Source organism: Bufo gargarizans, chromosome 1, assembly GCF_014858855.1.
Source record: "Bufo gargarizans isolate SCDJY-AF-19 chromosome 1, ASM1485885v1, whole genome shotgun sequence".
NCBI lineage: Eukaryota > Metazoa > Chordata > Amphibia > Anura > Bufonidae > Bufo > Bufo gargarizans.
Window position 1 is genome coordinate 41,737,711 of NC_058080.1, and position 17,359 is coordinate 41,755,069.

Sequence of the window (17,359 nt, forward strand, 5' to 3'; positions counted from 1 at the left end):
AGAAAATCTAAAAATGAACTAACATTATTGTAAAAAAAATAATAATAAACCCCCTAAGAGGGTTTTATAGGGAAGATGAGCAGTTACTTGATCACTGTACTCTCTATGGCCTACAGCACTAGTGACATAGGAAGTGACCTGGTATTCAGCTGGATTTTAATTTTAGGTGCACAAGAACTGCAATACCAATGATCCTTTAAGAGCATTTGCCATCTCTCCCTACATGTCTGTTAGTGAATATCTATTCCCAATGAACAATGAACTAACAATTCAGAAATATTTTTTAGATAACAAAAATATATGTATCAGGAGAGCTAACAGATCCTTTATGCCACTGTTTTCCATTACAGGGAACCTACCAGTGAGGGCACCCTTTAGTTTATGTAATTACACTGAGTATTGCAATATTGAAGGGATTATCCAGGCTCTTGATATTGATTATGTATCCTCAGTACAGGTCATTAATATCCAATCAGTGAGGGTCCAACACCCTCCCATCCCCACGATCAGCTGTTCTGTGTAGCCTCTGGTGCTAGAACTAGCTCTTGAATCGAGCAAGAAGCACAGTTCATTCAAAGTGTAGTGGCTGTGGCAGGTTACTGCAGCTCAGCTCCCATTCACTTCAATGGGAGTTGAGCTGCAGTAACCCAGCATAGCTACTACACTTTAAAAAGAGCTGTGCTTCCTGCTCCAATCAAGAGCTGGTTCCAGCACTAGGAGGTGCAGGAAACAGCTGATTGGTGAGGGGAGGGGGGGTGATGGACCCACATCGATTGGATATTAATGATATTAATGACCTGTACTGAGGATACATCATCAATATCAGGAGCCTGGAAAACCCATTTTAAGTGAAATGGTCCCTACTAGTGATTGACAGGTTCACCCTATGATCTCTTATAGAGAGTAACAGCCAATGGCCAGATTTACTAATGTTTTTGTAGCCAGAGTCTGAGAGTAACAGCCAATGGCCCAGATTTGCTAATCATTTTGTAGCTAGAGTCTGAGAGTAACAGCCAATGGCACAGTTTTACTATTGTTTTTGCATTTGGAGTCAGAGTAACAGGCAATGGCCCAGATTTACTAATGTTTTTGCAGCTAGTGTCTGAGAGTAACAGGCAATACTATACCACCATACTATAACGACGTTGCGGGAAGTAACTTCTGAGCCTCCTATGTAATAGTATGGTGCGCTGATTGGGCAAGCACTGCTCCTGCATGCACCCAATCGGTGCAGGGGCTCAGCTTTTACTGACAGCCGGGACCCTGCTGTATCTTCTGGCATTGCTGAAAGCTCTGATGCCGGCGGATTAAATCCTTATATGCCGCCGTCAATGCTGATCACACCATCTAAGGGGTTTGCAGATGGAGGGGACGCCCTCTGTCTCTCCATTGACATGAGTTCCCATGGCAGCCCCTCACCACTTAGAGACCTGCAAAGCCAATGCCCTAGACTGGGTCTCATAGGCAAACTGTACGTGTAATACTGACAGTTCAATGCAGTACAATACAACATACAGTACAGACCAAAAGTTTGAACACACCTTCTCATTCAAAGAGTTTTCTTTATTTTCATGACTATGAAAAGTGTAGATTCACACTAAAAGCATCAAAACTATGAATTAACACATGTGGAATTATAATACATAACAAAAAAGTGTGAAACAACTGAAAATATGTCATATTCTAGGTTCTTCAAAGTAGCCACCTTTTGCTTTGATTACTGCTTTTCACACTCTTGGCATTCTCTTGATGAGCTTTAAGAGGTATTTCAACGAGGGTCAGCCGGCACTCCGTTTGTAGGCGTGGTGCACGTGTCCAGGGCCGAAGTCCAAGTACAATTGAAAGAAAAGACCGGCACTCACTTTTTCTTCAAAAGTTTTTTCTCTTTATTCGCCACGCATAAAAATGTTCAGTGACGCGCGTTTCGGCTCTGTTGCGAGCCTTTCTCAAACAATGGCATATGCCATTGGTTTGAGAAAGGCTCGCAACAGAGCCGAAACGCGCGTCACTGAACATTTTTATGCGTGGCGAATAAAGAGAAACTTTTGAAGACAAAGTGAGTGCCGGTCTTTTCTTTCAATTGAGCTTTAAGAGGTAGTCACCTGAAATGGTCTTCCAACAGTCTTGAAGGAGTTCCCAGAGATGCTTAGCACTTGTTGGCCCTTTTGCCTTCACTCTACGGTCCAGCTCACCTCAAACCATCTCGATTGGGTTCAGGTCCGGTGACTGTGGAGGCCAGGTCATCTGGCGCAGAACCCCATCACTCTCCTTCATGGTCAAATGGCCCTTACACAGCCTGGAGGTGTTTTTGGGTCATTGTCCTGTTGAAAAATGAATGATGGTCCAACTAAACACAAACCGGATGGAATAGCATGCCGCTGCAAGATGCTGTGGTAGCCATGCTGGTTCAGTATGCCTTCAATTTTGAATAAATCCCCAAGAGTGTCATCAGCAAAGCACCCCCACACCATCAAACCTCCTCCTCCATGCTTCACAGTGGGAACCAGGCATGTAGAGTCCATCCGTTCACCTTTTCTGCTTCGCACAAAGACACGGTGGTTGGAACCAAAGATCTCAAATTTGGACTCATCAGACCAAAGCACAGATTTCCACTGGTCTAATGTCCATTCCTTGTGTTCTTTAGCCCAAACAAGTCTCTTCTGCTTGTTGCCTGTCCTTAGCAGTGGTTTCTTAGCAGATATTCTACCATGAAGGCCTGATTCACACAGTCTCCTCTTAACAGTTGTTCTAGAGATGTGTCTGCTGCTAGAACTCTGTGTGGCATTGACCTGGTCTCTAATCTGAGCTGCTGTTAACCTGCGATTTCTGAGGCTGGTGACTCGGATGAACTTATCCTCCGCAGCACAGGTGACTCTTGGTCTTCCTTTCCTGGGGCGGTCCGCATGTGAGCCAGTTTCTTTGTAGCGCTTGGGTTTTGTGACTGCACTTGGGAACAATTTCAAAGTTTTCCCAATTTTTCGGACTGACTGACCTTCATTTCTTAAAGTAATGATGGCCACTCATTTTTCTTTACTTAACTGCTTTTTTCTTGCCATAATACAAATTCTAACAGTCTATTCAGTAGGACTATCAGCTGTGTATCCACCTGACTTCTCCACAAGGCAACTGATGGTCCCAACCCCATTTATAAGGCATAAATCCCACTTATTAAACCTGACAGGGCACACCTGTGAAGTGAAAACCATTTCAGGTGACTACCTCTTGAAGCTCCTCAAGAGAATGCCAAGAGTGTGCAAAGCAGTAATCAAAGCAAAAGGTGGCTACTTTGAAGAACCTAGAATATGACATATTTTCAGTTCTTTCATACTTTTTTGTTATGTATATAATTCCACATGTGTTAATTCATAGTTTTGATGCCTTCAGTGTGAATCTACAATTTTCATAGTCATGAAAATAAAGTAAACTCTTTGAATGAGATGGTGTGTCCAAACTTTTGGTCTATACTGTATATTGTACTGCATTAAAATAGGGATCAAACAGTCAAAAGTTGAAGTCCCATAGTGGGGCAGAAATAAAAAGTATATAAAGTGTTTTATAAAAAAAAACATTTCTAGTAAAGGAAAAAAAGATCCTGTTCTCCTCATCAAGCCATTTACAAAGAAAAAAATATATGCATATTTGGTATCGCTATGTCCGTAATGACCAGCTCCACAAAAATATCACATAATATGTCAGGTGATTGCCGTAAAGATAAATAAAAACTGCCAAAACACCTATTTTTTTTTATTTATTCACCTTGCTTCACAAAAAGTGTAATATCGAGCAATCAAACTGTACAAGCCCACACAAGACAAGCAGCAGAAAAATAAAAAAAATGGCTTTCAGAAACTGGAGACACTGTATAAAACCGAACAAAAATACAAAAAACAGACATATTGGGTGGCGATGCCTAAAATGTCATTTTTTTTTTTGCATCTGTGATGACCTGCTCTATAAAAATATTGCATGAAGTATCCCAATAGTTAAATGCTGTAAAAAACAAAAAATGTTGCCTGAACAGCCAGTTGTTGGTCACCTCCAGTACAAAAAGCGTAATAATGAGTGATCAAAAAGTTGTATGTAACCAAAATGATACCAAAGAAACCATAACCTCAACCCGCAAAAAATGAGCCGCCACACCATACCATCCCCAGAATTTTTTATTTTTTTTAAATGCTTTGATCGTGTAAAACCTAACAAAAAATAGACATATTAGGTATTGCAGCATCCATAACAACCTGTAAAAAAAAAAGTGCCAGAAAGGCCATTTTTTTGTCACCTCACCTCACAAAAAGAGAAATAGCGAGCAATCAACGATTTTTGTACCCCAAAGTGGTATTACAAAAGTCACCCAATCCCACAAAAAATTGCCCCTATATGAGATCATCGCCAGTTTTTTTTTTTACATTTTTTTTCGAAAATGCTGTGTAGAAGTGATAAAAAAAACTTTAAATAAATTGGTATCTCTGTAATTAGACTGACCAGCAGAATGAAGATACGTCTTTTTTCCCACATGATGTATGCTGCAATTGCAAAAACCAATGGAAGAATTGCTGCCATTTCTTTATCCTACTTCCCAAAAGAAACATGCCGCACAAAAAACAATTCATCAAAATCTGCACTGCAAAAGCCAAAAGGTGGTCTTTCCTTTTTGAACCCTGCAGAGTACCCAAACAGCGGTTTATGTCCAAAATTATGGAATTTCTGTACCCAGTAAAACCCACCTAACAATTTAAAGGCCATCGTGTATCTCAGATGGCACATCTGGGCACAAAATATTGGGCACTGAAATGCCATATCTGTGGAAAACTTGCAATTTTCATTTGCAAAACACCTGTGGGGTCAAAATGCTCACTCCACCCTCAATAAATACCTTTGAGGGTGTAGTTTCCAATTTAGGGTAACTTTTTGGGATTCCATTTATTTTTTCGCCGCAAAGCCTCTACAGTTGTCAGCACAAGATGCATAAATCACCACAGTAGGCCTCAAATGCGCATGGTGCGCTTTTACTCCTGAGCCCTCTTTTTTTTTGTTCAGGCAAAAGAGTGTTTATAAAACCAGGAAGCATCGTATAATAAGAGGGCTTACTTTTCACTGGCATATGCTGGGCACAACATATTGGGCACTGATTTTGCATATCTGTGTAAGAATTCCAATTTAACTTTGCACCATCTATTGTGAATTGTTTTTGCAAAACACATGTGAGGTCAAAATGCTCACAACACCCATCTTGACAAATTCTGTGAGAGGCCTGTTTTTTAAAGTGGGGTCACTTCTTGTTTTTTTTATTTTTTATTTAACTTCAGAGCCTTTGCAGTTGTCAGCCAGTGCTGTATAAATCACCTAACTAGGCCTCAAATGCAAATGGTGCTCTTTCTCTTCTGAACCCTGTGATGTGCCCATACAGCATTTTATGACCATATATAGGGTGTTGCCGTAATCAGCATAAAATGAGTAAAAATTGTGGTGTGATATTATCCTGTTACCCCTTGTAAAAACTAAAAAAACTTGGGCCTGAAGCAATATTTTCTTGTAAAAAATGAAATTTTTAATTTATACAGCCAAGGGTTTATAAATTCTATGAATTGCTTGTTAGGCCAAGGTACTCACTGCACCTCTTAAAATATTACTTGTGGTTTGTAGTTTCTGAACTGAGGTAATTTTTGGGGGTTTCCACTGTAGGGTATCTCAGAGTCTCTACAAATGCGACATGGAACCTGACAGTTGTTCTAGTGAAATCTGCGCACCAAAAGCCATATTCTGCTCTTTCCCTTCTGAGCACTACATAAGTTTAGAAGCAAATATGGGATGTTGCTGTTTTACGGAGAAAAGGGGTGACAAATTGTGGGGGGATTTTTTCCAATGACTCTTGTGAAAATTAAAACTTTGGGGCTAAAGCAGCATTTTATTGGAAAAAAAAGTGATTTTCACAGCCACGTGTTTCTAAATCCTATGAAACGCCTGTTTTAAAGTGCTCATTACACCCTTGGATAAATTCCTTGAGGGGTGTAGTTTGCAAAATGACCCTGAGGGTTTCTTGAAATGCGATATGGCACCCAGAAACCATTCCAGCGAAATCTGCGCTCTAAAAACTATATGGCTCTCCTTCCTTTTTGAGCCCTACATTGTGCCCATACACCAGTTTACTACAACACATGGGATGTTTCAATAAACTACAGAATTATGGTAATCTATATTGAGGTTTGTTTTGCTGTTAAACCTTGCTGTGTTAAAGGAAAAACAGATTTAAATTGGAAATCTGCAAAAAAAATTGTAAAATGTAAAGGGTTTGCATTTGTCGATCATTTGAACGCACAGAACCGAATGAACATTAAGTTCACCATCAACTTTGGTGGTGAGGCTCTGGATTTTCTAGATGTACATGTCATGGTAAAAGATGGGGTGGTACACACCAGCGGCTATCGTAAGCCGACGGCGACCAACTCGCTCCTCCACCAGACCAGTTTCCATCCACCGTCTGTCAAACGCGCAGTCACGTATGGGCAGTTCGTCCGACTGCACAGGATAAATGATACAGACGAAAGTTTCCATCGACAGGCTGGGGAACTTAAGGCTAGGTTGATAGGGGCTATCCATCGAGAGAGGTCTCATTAGCCCTTCAAAAAGCGGCTCAATTGGACCGCAACGTCCTGCTCATGGAGCAGGGTACCAATGCCAAACCCTTGTGCTTTGCTTTTTCTTTTCAGTATAGCCCGGCTGCTGAGATGGTTCGACAGGTTATTAATCACAATTGGGACTTACTTAAAGGAGACTCTACTCTTAACAGCTTTACTAACAGACCATTGGTCACATTTAAAAGGTGTCCTACACTTAAAGATAAATTGGTTAGGAGTGTATTCTCCACACCTAGGGATGAGAGTTGGCTTAGGAAACCTGTAGGCAATTTTAAATGTGGCCACTGTTTATTTCTATTATGTAAGCCCCATAAAATAACTTTTGAACTGAACTGGTCCTTTAAAAAGTCTGTTTCCACTTTTGGAAATGTTCTTGAAAATGTTAAAAATTGCTTCTAAAATTATAAGCCTTCTAATGCCCTAAAATAAATAAAATGACATTTACAAAATAATGCCAACAGTAAATTTGGATTTTTTTTATAAATAAAGATAAAATATATTTACTTAAATTTGCTAACATGAAGTATGATGTCTTGCACAATCTCAGATAAGTTAAAACATTCCAAAGTTATTAACACACAGATTTGCAAAAATAGCTAAGGTCAGAAAGGTGAAAATGGCAAGGTCTTGAAGGGGTTGAACTTAAACATAATTCTTTTGTCTAGAAATGCTGCTCCCCTAATGGAGTGAGTCTGAGTTTTGTGACTTAGATACACAGGAGACTGAAGGCAGAAGAAGACCACATGGTCCATCCAGTCTGCCCTTATATATTTATCTTACGATAGACATGCATGTTTAACTTTACTTACTGTAGATTTCTTAACCATATCTGATGGGACATTGTAACTATTAACATAGTAAACAGTGCACCCTTTCCCAACCACTTTTCAAAACTTTAGTAGTGTAAAAATGCAAAGTCACAAATTTGTATGACTTTTTTTAAAAGGGTTTTCTGGTTTGCATCAACATCATTTAAAATAATATTTATAAAGGTAGCTTAATTTTGTAATGTGTTTTTTTTACCTTATTTTGAAATCTTATATTCTGGGATGTGGTTACATGACCATATAGATGCATCTTTCTTATTTTCTGTGATGTTATGTCTATAGACAAGACCAAGCAGCAACATGGCAGCGATTGCGGAGAGTCTATGTAACTAGCTGGTGGGAGGAGGCTATAAACTAGCTGGGTGTTATTAGGGGCGGGGCTGGAGCTATGGCGGAGAAAGGAGAAGTGCATCATGGGTTTGGTTGGATACAGCAACAGGAAGTGCTAAATACATGATGGAAACAAACCGGAGGGAGAGTCCAAATGCTAAAAAAGCATGGGAAAAATGTGCACGAGGTAAACAACTAGATATCTGTTAAAACCCACAGTAATTCTGGAAAATCCCTTTAAAGCCAGAATTCTGGAGAGTAGGGCTACATAAAGTCCCCTTGCTTTGTTGTAGTGTAATTGTTAGATGTGGCTGTGATAAAGTCTAGTCAGTTCGTTTCATAGTACTAGTAGATATCTGGCCATTTCCAGTCAGTAACTCTAGTGCGGTTAGAGTTCAAGAAATAATGATGATAAATTTGTCTTCTATCAAAAAAACATGTTCTGTTTATGTGTTCCTTGTATTATGTATATCCACTTTATGGTCATTTTTCAAAAGTAAATTGTTTTCAGGTCATACATCATAAATTCCAGGCATACTGTGCAAGTATACTATAGACTTAACCGTTCACAACAAGCAGACTGAAAATAAGTTGTCTAGGAATTATGTGCATACATGGTACCATATAATTCCTTCAGACAGCTGACCTCTTCACATAATCTGCGATGATCAAGGAAACTATCTGTACAAATCTTTGCACTTCTCTTTTCTAGATCCCCTATTAAAGGGGTTATCCAACCTCTATAATGCCCCCCAAAGTGTCCAGGCACCACATACAGGTAATAATTACTCTGCTCCCGGGCATTTGCTGCATCTCCCACAAACAGAGTAAGTATAACATGTAGGAGGTGCCAGGGCATTTTGGGGGGCATTATAGAGGTCGGGTAACCTCTTTCAGGAAAATGCATGTCATAGAGAAAGTAGAATTAGGCTTAATGCACACGAACGTTGTTTGTTTCCGTGTCCGTTCCATTTTTTTTGTGGATAGGATGCGGACCCATTCATTTCAATGGGTCCGCAAAAAATGCGGACAGCACACCGTATGCTGTCTGCATCAGTATTCCGTAACCCCACCAAAAAAATAAAACATGTCCTATTGTCTGTTTTAGGCATTGTTACAATGGATCAGAAAAAAAAAACTGATGGCATCCTTTTTTTTTTTTTTTTGCGGATCCGCAATTTGCAAACCGCAAAACACATAAGGTCGTGTGCATGTAGCCTTATTAAATGAAGGGAAACAAACTCAATGGAAACTTTGCCCTTGATCTCATTTAGAAATAAAGTAAATAGATTTTATCATTAGCTAAAGTCAAATTTATGGCATGAAAAACTGGCCAAAAAATGTGTGACTTTTTCTGGCTCTGCGCTATGCTCGCCAGTTTTCTGAAAGTGGGCGTGTTTTCTTATGTAAATGAATCTCTAAACAGATTTACTATTGCGACAATTTAAAAAAGTAAAAAAATATTGCGCAATTTTACTCCCGTGAGACCATGCTTATGTTGGGAACGTTACATATATGTCCTGCGCTTATAACATTGGCATCAAACAGAAGACTATTTACCTTTTTTTATCTTTTAACCTTAAAAAAGGTTGAATGGTAAATGTAAAAATGTTCATCAAAATAAATTAATTTGTTTTCATTATACTAGAATTAATAATGTTTTATGAATGTATATTTGGTTAAATATTAAGGCTGATTTCAGCCTGTATTTGTGGGCGGGGCGTAGCTCCCTATATATGCCTGCTAATGTCTTCCCTCAGGTGGTGTGTCTCACTTACGTTTGTAGGAGGAGCCACGTCTAGCAAGCTTCACTTTTCTCTCTCTCGTCCAGGGTGATTTGCTGCACGGTGCTACATTCCGGTGAGAAGTCTTTCTCGTCAAAGTAAGTCCATTGAGCATGTTATTCCTGTATGTTCACCAGCAGCGCTCCCCTAAAACCACCTTGCGGTCCAAGGCGGAACGCACCTACTTCCGCCCGCCTCCTGTACACACAGCCGGCAGTAGCGCTCCCCTCGGGTTCTTGCGGTCCAGGGTGGTACGCATCTACTTCCGCCCGCCCCATTCAGCCACCCAGGCAGAGCGCAGACCGTTCCCACACACTTGCCCGCCGGAGCCGCACCGGAGACCTCCTTCCCCAGCATGAGGTACAGCGGTACGACCACAGAGGGTGGCACCGGATCCATGGCGTTCATCAGGGTCTTGTCTGTGGCCACATGGCGATACGGCCAGACGCACAGAAGATGGGTCACAACTCACATGCGGCAAGTTTCTGGTATGTTGCCGTTACAAGCTGGTCACTCACTCAGATATTCTCAGGCTTGTCAGTTCGTCTGTTCAGATGAATGAGGTCTGAGAAGAAGTTTTGTCTCCAGCAGGTCCAGCCCTGTGCCCCCACTCTCTACAGTTGCCCAGCACACCCCGCATGTCACTCTGGTTCCATCCTCATGTCGCACATCACCTGGATCATCCAGGACATGTTGTTCATCATACGTGTCACCTGGATCGTCCAGGCCTAGTCCCATGCGTATGTTAACTGGATCCTCCAGACCATGTTTCATGTCATAGGTCACCTGGATCATCCAGGCCCTCCTCTAATGTTGTTTGTTACCTGGACCGTCCAGGCATGTTCAATGTGGTAGGTCATCTGGATCATCCGGGACATGTGTTACATGCGTGTCACCCGGATCGTCCAGGCCTAGTGTTTATGTTTCGTTACCTGGATCGTCCAGGCCCGGTCCTTTGTATGTCACCTGGATCGTCCAGGCCTAGTATTAATGGTGTATGTTACCTGGATCGTCCAGGCCCAGTCCTATGTTGTATGTCACCTGGATCGTCCAGGCCCTGGTCTCATGTTGTATGTTACCTGGATCGCCCAGGCATGTCCATGTAAGGTCACCTGGATCGTCCAGGACATGTTTTACATGCGTGTCACCTGGATCGTCCAGGCCCAGTGTTAATGTTGTTTGTTACCTGGATCGCCCAGGCCAAGTTCAACGTTGTATGTCACCCAGATCATCTGGGCTGTTCAATATGGTGTGCCACACTGGGTTCGCTACGACCTGTTCTAGTCTGCCAGGCTCGGCTTCAAGAGCCTTCCGGACGTTCAAAGGGTCTCACGGTCCCCATCCTTTCTCACGGCTACGTCATTCAGTTTACTCAAATTTTCCCTCAGATTCCTAGGAGTGTTTCCAGCCGCTATAATTCCCAAGTAGAAAGTAGGCTAAGTCCCGCAAGGTAAGATATTTGCTACAAGAGTTATATCACTGGTAGGTTCTGTTCTTGCTTATTTCAGTCTATATACCTTATCTAGCTCTTATTGTTGGTTTTTCTGTCCTCGGCAATCCAGATCAAGTCATTCTTCAAAGTTCGGTTCTGTCTAAAGCGGATCCGAGATGTCCCAGGTGTCCGATATTGAAGATAACGTCTCTTCCTTAGGCTCAGCAGTCTCAGGTCGGGTCATCAACAGATCCCTCCGGAGCTGGACCATCCCTAAATTAATTGCTGAGCTGAATAGAAAAGGGATCCGGTATCCTGCATCTGCCAGAAAAGCAGAACTTTACAGAATTTTGATGTCTGAGGCTGGGCCCTCTGGGGAACAAACTTCCCTGTCATCGATTCAGCTCTCACTGTCCCAGCTCCAATCCTCCATCAGTGGTTTGGTCAGTTCGGTCTCGGACATCCAGTCGAAGTTCTGGAAGTCCAGCCCTCAACATCCGGTCAAAGTCAGGCCACCACATCATCCCTGGCCACCCCACAGTCTCTCCCAGGTATCTACATACCCACCCCCCAGATTGCTCCGTCCCACTTTCTGCCAGAGAGTCTTAAAAAGGACATTGTGGCAGGGAAAGATATAAATCTAGCCTCCATCCTCATTGCATCCCATGATGTTCCAGAAAATCGCGTGATTAACTGTGGGAACGTCTCCATAGTCATGAAAGCTAAGGATGCGCGTCTCACCAGGAAGCTGACCATTCCGGAGTTCGTGCTAGCTTTCAGCACATATAGAGATGTGGTCTGTTCAGCCCAGCCAGACAGAAGGGAGGAACTGGACAGATATCTTTACCGGGTCACTGACCTGGGTCAGAAATATGGTGGATCGGCATTTTACGATTACCACCGGTCCTTCTCCGCTAAAGCAGCAGCAGCACTTTCCCAATTCCAGTTTGTCACCAATTGGGCGGAGATGGACACCGAGCTATTTTGCCGGCACTTTGCAGGTCTTAGGGCCCCCACCTGCTCGAACTGCCAATCCATATTTCATTCCACAGATTGGTGCCCGAACTCTAGCTCCAGCACGCCGCAAGGGGCGTGGCCCGGTCCCTCCGGTACTCAGGGTAATCCCAGTTCAGTGGACAAGCTAGGCCGGCCCATAATTTACCTCGGCAAAAGCCAATTATGCAATAACTTCAACTTGGGAAGTTGTGCCTTCAATGCGTGTCGGGCCCTGCACATCTGTTCATTGTGTTTTTAGAGCTCACCCACGCTCCTCGTGCCCTAGGAAAGCCTCTAAGCAGTTATGACTAACTAACATCAATGTCGAACTGCTGTCAATTCTCCTCATAAACCACCCTGACCGAGTATTCACTGAATTCCTAATAGCCGGTTTTCACGAAGGGTTTCACACAGGGTTAGTTGCTCTTCCTCAAGCCAACTGGGAGGGTTCCAATCTACTGTCAGCCAGTCGTGACCCAGATGCAGTCGAAACATTGATCCAAGCAGAGGTCAACAAAGGTTTCTTGCTGGGCCCCTTTTCTGACGTCCCCTTTCAGCACTGGCGCATCAGTCCTATCGGCATTGTGTCTAAACAGTCATCGAATAAAAAACGTCTGATCTACGATTTGTCTGATCCACATGCTTCGTCCACTCCCAGCCTCAACTCACTGATTCCATCAGACGAGTACTCAATGAGTTACTCTTCTATCGATCAGGCGGTCCAACTCATCTTGCTCTCAGGCAAAGGTTCTTGGCTCACCAAGGCAGATATAGCTGACGCCTTCAAGCTGCTGCCCATCCAGCCACAGCTTTGGGGTTTTTATGGCATCAGATGGTCCAATAAATTTTATTTTGCAAACCGTCTCACTTTCAGTTGCAAAAGCAGTCCCTGGCTCTTTGACCAGCTAGCACAGGCCCTCCACTGGATATTGGTTCACCACGGCGGTTTGCCAATGGTCATCCACTATCTGGACGACTTCTTGATAGTTGAGAAGCGGCACCCTCACCCGACCGGCTTAAACACTTTGAAGGAATTCTTTAATCAGTTACAGGTCCCGTTAGCTCAAAAAAAGACAGAAGGGCCAGCCACACAGGTCACCTTCCTAGGTATCACTTTGGACACGGTCCATATGGAAGCCAGGCTTCCTCCAGAGAAGTTAAGTAAAATCCGCATAGCCATGGACAGAGCCGTACTAGGAAACTCCATCACCAAAACGGAACTCCAGTCTCTTTTGGGAATGCTCAATTTTGCGACCAGGGTCATGCCGCAGGGTAAATCGTTCATGTCAAGGTTGCTGCAGCTTCTTCCTGAAGCTCAGGATCAGGACAGCCTAATTTCCTTAGACAGTCATGCCAGGGCAGATCTGCGCATGTGGAAGTCGTTCTTGTCAAACTGGAATGGCATTTCTTTATTCATTCCTCCCCGAACCTCCCTCTCACCCATCATTTTTTCGGATGCAGCGGGGTCAGTCGGGTTTGCTGCTATTTTTGGCAACCATTGGATGGCGGGCAAATGGCCCCCAGAGTTAAGCTCCGACTTAGAAGCCTTAAAATCATCCCCCCTCATAGAGCTTTATCCCATAGTAGCAGCCGCCCAAGTCTGGGGAAGACAGTGGGCCAATTCCTCTGTCCTTTTTGTCACGGATAGCCAGGCATTAGTTGACATCCTCGACAAACAAAGGGCTAAATCCCCAAAAATCATGTCACTGCTACGCAGACTAGTATGGTTGTCCCTTTCTTTTAATTTCCGTTTTTCAGGGGAACATATTCAGGGACATAAAACGTAGCAGCAGATGCTCTGTCTAGATTAAATTTTTCGGGTTTTTTTCAGGAGATGCCCGACGCGGATCCCACGGGAGCCTCAAGTCCGTCACACAACACTCTAGTGATGGACTAGAGTCCCTCATCTCGACAGCAAAACATTTCATAAGTCAATCTTTAGCCCCAAACACGGCCAGGAATTACAGAACTGGGTTGAAAGCTTTCAGCAGGTTTAGACTCCTTTACCCTCAGGACGGCCGCGACGAAACATCGTACTTACTGGCGTTCATAGCTTTCTGTCAATCCCAACTCAAACTCTCTCACAGCTCCATCAAACTATATTTAGCAGGCCTCCAGCACCACTTCATGCTCAATAATCCGGATCGTTCTTCCATTTTTTCAAACCAGGCCATCAAGGCAGCCCTTAGGGGAATTCAGAAAACCGCCAAACTAACTCCCTCCCGCAGACAACCGGTGTCCACCAAGCTGTTCAGGGATCTGTCTTCCGCGCTAGACGGCTCCCCTTTTGGACCCTTGACCAGCACGGTATTACAAGCAGCCATGTTTTTAAGTTTTCACGGCTTTCTCCGACCAGGAGAATTCACCGGCAGCTCCCCGGGACACGGCTGTCTACGCAAAGACCAGCTGTCGTGGCACAATGACCATTTCATTCTCAGCCTACCACTAACCAAAACAAGCCAAACAGGGCCAAAACAACTGGTGCCCGGTCCGAATTCTTAACAAATTACTATCCCTGTTACAGTCTGCGCCTCCCGACAGTCCTCTCCTGCCCTTCAACGATAAACCCCTCACTTCACAGCAATTCATGTCTCATATCCGTTCGCTAACGGCAGGCCTTGGGTATGACCCAGGCGTGATCTCGGGTCACTCATTCCGCATCGGAGCGGCTTTGTCAGCCTCAAAACATCAAGTCCCTGCTCATGTCATCCGTTCCATGGGACGCTGGAGATCTTCTTGTTTCAATAGATACATCCCGAACCCACATAGGGAAATATCCCAGGCTTTTCAATCATTGGCGTTATAGGTCATGCGGGGCGGTAGCACAAATAAACCCGTTTACATGACACTGTGTACTTGTCTTTTTGCCCTCTCCAGGCCTACCCACGCCCGTGGCTCCCGGCACAACTCAGCCATAGTTTAGGTTTGGCATGCCTTACCCACGTCCAAGACGCTTTCAGCCCTGCCCATAAATATATTGTAAAGTATAACATGTAGTTGGTTTTCTTTTCTTTTTTTTTTTAAAGCAAGTTTTTTTTTGTTTCATAAAAATAAAATATATTCCAAAATATTATTTTATGTTTTGCACAGTTTTTTTCAACAAAAATTATTTTAAAAATTATTCACTATAAATGTGGACAGTCGGATGGGTATCGCAGACCACATTTAAAGTGAATGGGTCCTATATCTGAAAGCAGCGGTCCCACGAACAGATGACACAATGGATGTTAAAAAGGGAAACGCATAAAAAAAAGACAAAAAAATGCACTTCAAATATTACACTATACACACTTATTACACTTTTTTAACTGATTCCTTTTTTTTTTACCTTGTCAACTAATATTTTTTCTTCTGTAAAATTCTTCTTTTTCCATCATCAAAAACATCTGTCATCTCAGGTACAACTGATAATGAAGTAAATCTTGTGGCTTTTCTGTCAGAAACCTATAAATGTGCGACTTTGTATCTATAACATATGCAAACGTGCGACTATTTAAATAGAACGTGCCACTTTTTCATACTTTTTTTAAAGCCACTTACTGAAGGATAAATTGCTACCATCAAACCACATTTATCACAGTATTAGAGGACCATTAATACCTTTGGACATATGTAAAAGTGGAGTAAGATGTAAGTGTAATGATAAATCTGGCCCTAAGTCCTACATTTCTAAACAAATCGGATTTGTCACAGATTTCACAAAAACTCTTCATCCAAACGAATCAGAATTTTTTTTTGTATTCGCTTCGGGCGGGACCTCAGTGGTCTAGTCTATAATGCTTTGTAGTCAGCCTGGTAGCCAGTCACGATGAAGGATTATGGCGGGTCTATCAGGCTGTATTATAGCTTTATAACCAAAACAATCATCTAAAAGATGAAGGATTATGTGTGAGCAAATACACAATATCCCCGATATCATCATAGCATAGCATCATAAAAGACAATAAAATAAGTAATCATAAATATAATATAAATAGCAGTAATGCAGTAGCGCTGCGAATCAGTGGCTCACCAAAGAAACAACAGATAAATGTACCCCCTTCCAACACTCTTCCTAATGGCTTGGCAATAATATACATGCGGAGATAACACATCTCTTCCACAAGCCAAAGGAGAGCGTGTATTATAATGCTGATATAGGTGATACCTTGTACAGAAAGTTGTGGCAGTTATAAAAAATTATATATGGTGTCAGTATGAATGTATCAGAGCTACCCACATGCACTGAACCATGTGGAGCCCATATAACAACAACCAGCAAGTAACCACCAATTAGACATGTAATGAGGGACAAACCTTAGATCTTTGGTGAGCACACCCCGACATGCGTTTCACTCGGCTTCTTGAAGTTTTGAAAAAATTGATTCGACAGCTTTGCTGAAGAAATTAGATTTGTTACTAATTTGTCATGAATCGCTATCCAGGCCACTCTGCCTTAGGGTGCAGTCACATGATGAGGCCTTACTGCTGGTTGTTGGTCCTTCAAATATTATCCTGTTTAGGTCCAACCCTATTTTCTTTGCGTAACATATTTTTTCTTACTCTCAGGTAAAGTTGTCACTGGGCAAAGAGAGCCAGTGAAAGTTGTTATGGAGTTAACCTTTTGCTGTCCTCTAAAGCTGTTCGGATTTCCTGGCATGGGGTAAGAGGTATGATATGGACTGATTTTATGATTCAATTGTTGTTTGTTGTTTTTCTCAATCTGGATGTTCTTATAGTTCCTTAAGGTGGTAGTGATTTGTGGGTAAGATGGAGTTGGTTTATGGAATAAAATCCTGTTTGGTCCAACACTGGTTGCCCAATGTTCATATAATTTTTTTCAGATATGGTTTCTAGGTTGTTGTGGGTATGCTCGCCTTCTATGAAGTATTTAGAGAGAATTAGAAGGTGAGTAAATCGCTTATGAATAAATTCATGCTGCTCATTTGAGTTTTTCATTTTTCCATTGATTTGGTGGGTGAAGTCCACGGCCTTTATTTTTCAGGTTTACTTAATTTATCGGGTTGGATATTTTCAACAGGAGATGATTAAGATAATTTTTGGTGGGGTGGGGCCTGCGCAACCCTTTTAGGCTGGCAGACTTTTGGGGAAAATAGCTTTTTGATAAGTGAATTGGTGGTGACGCTCGAGCTTGTGGCTGAGCTACAGATGGGTTTCTGGGATAGATATTCAAATTAGCTTTCCTAAACCAATCTGATGACATATTTTTTTTCCAGAAACCCATAGGAGTGTTGACTGGCTTACAATACTCCTTATGCATTCTTGGCAACCTCTATAAGGAGAAATAGTACCCCAAACAAAGCCTTTCAGACAGCCAAGCAAATTTTCTTTGCTTGGCTCTGTTAAAGGGTAGTT